The sequence below is a fragment of the Acyrthosiphon pisum genome, chromosome X (genome assembly GCF_005508785.2).
Source record: "Acyrthosiphon pisum isolate AL4f chromosome X, pea_aphid_22Mar2018_4r6ur, whole genome shotgun sequence".
In the NCBI taxonomy this organism is placed as follows: Eukaryota; Metazoa; Arthropoda; class Insecta; order Hemiptera; family Aphididae; genus Acyrthosiphon; species Acyrthosiphon pisum.
In genome coordinates, this window is record NC_042493.1 from 95,672,666 (window position 1) to 95,673,894 (window position 1,229).

The following is a 1,229-nucleotide window of genomic DNA, read 5'->3' on the forward strand; positions in this document are numbered from 1 at the left end:
AAAGTCAATTTATTTGAGTTTGATATGTTCAATACAAAGCAGAGTATTAAAATAAAACATGTTGATGCGTTATCACGAAAACGGTTACATCCACTATCTCGCAGGTGGTAAGAGCTAAAAACGAGGACTTAAGAGAACTTTTATAAAATTGGTGAATGGAAAAAATCCATATTATATTTTGATCATCATGGAAAAAAAACAAATACTGTAAACGTAAAATACTTTTGTATTCTAAATCAATAGAACCTACATTTAGTGAAGTTAATATATTTGAGTTTGATATGTTCAATACAAAGCAGAGTATTAAAATAAAACATGTTGATGCGTTATCACGAAAACGGTTACATCCACTATCTCGCAGGTGGTAAGAGCTAAAAACGAGGACTTAAGAGAACTTTTATAAAATTGGTGAATGGAAAAAATCCATATTATATTTTGATCATCATGGAAAAAAACAAATACTGTAAACGTAAAATACTTTTGTATTCTAAATCAATAGAACCTACATTTAGTAAAGTTAATATATTTGAGTTTGATATGTTCAATACAAAGCAGAGTATTAAAATAAAACATGTTGATGCGTTATCACGAAAACGGTTACATCCACTATCTCGCAGGTGGTAAGAGCTAAAAACGAGGACTTAAGAGAACTTTTATAAAATTGGTGAATGGAAAAAATCCATATTATATTTTGATCATCATGGAAAAAAACAAATACTGTAAACGTAAAATACTTTTGTATTCTAAATCAATAGAACCTACATTTAGTAAAGTCCATTTATTTGAGTTTGATATGTTCAATACAAAGCAGAGTATTAATATCCTTTAGAGTATTAATTTTCCACAATAGGGAGCAACATTCACTCAACGGTAACATCCACTATCTCGCAGGTGGTAAGAGCTAAAAACGAGGACTTAAGAGAACTTTTATAAAATTGGTGAATGGAAAAAATCCATATTATATTTTGATCATCATGGAAAAAAAACAAATACTGTAAACGTAAAATACTTTTGTATTCTAAATCAATAGAACCTACATTTAGTAAAGTCAATTTATTTGAGTTTGATATGTTCAATACAAAGCAGAGTATTAATATAAAACATGTTGATGCGTTATCACGAAAACGGTTACATCCACTATCTCGCAGGTGGTAAGAGCTAAAAACGAGGACTTAAGAGAACTTTTATAAAATTGGTGAATGGAAAAAATTCATATTATATGTTGATCA

The 1,229-nt window shown here is 28.9% G+C and overlaps 1 long non-coding RNA gene across 1 annotated transcript; it reads left to right on the forward strand.

The window, feature by feature from the left end:
* The first annotated feature begins 538 nt into the window (after nt 1-538).
* On the forward strand, nt 539-978 carry LOC107883074. Its single transcript, XR_001679073.2, has 2 exons — nt 539-617; nt 892-978. It is a non-coding gene; the product is annotated as an uncharacterized LOC107883074 (long non-coding RNA).
* Nucleotides 979-1,229: the final 251 nt, after the last annotated feature.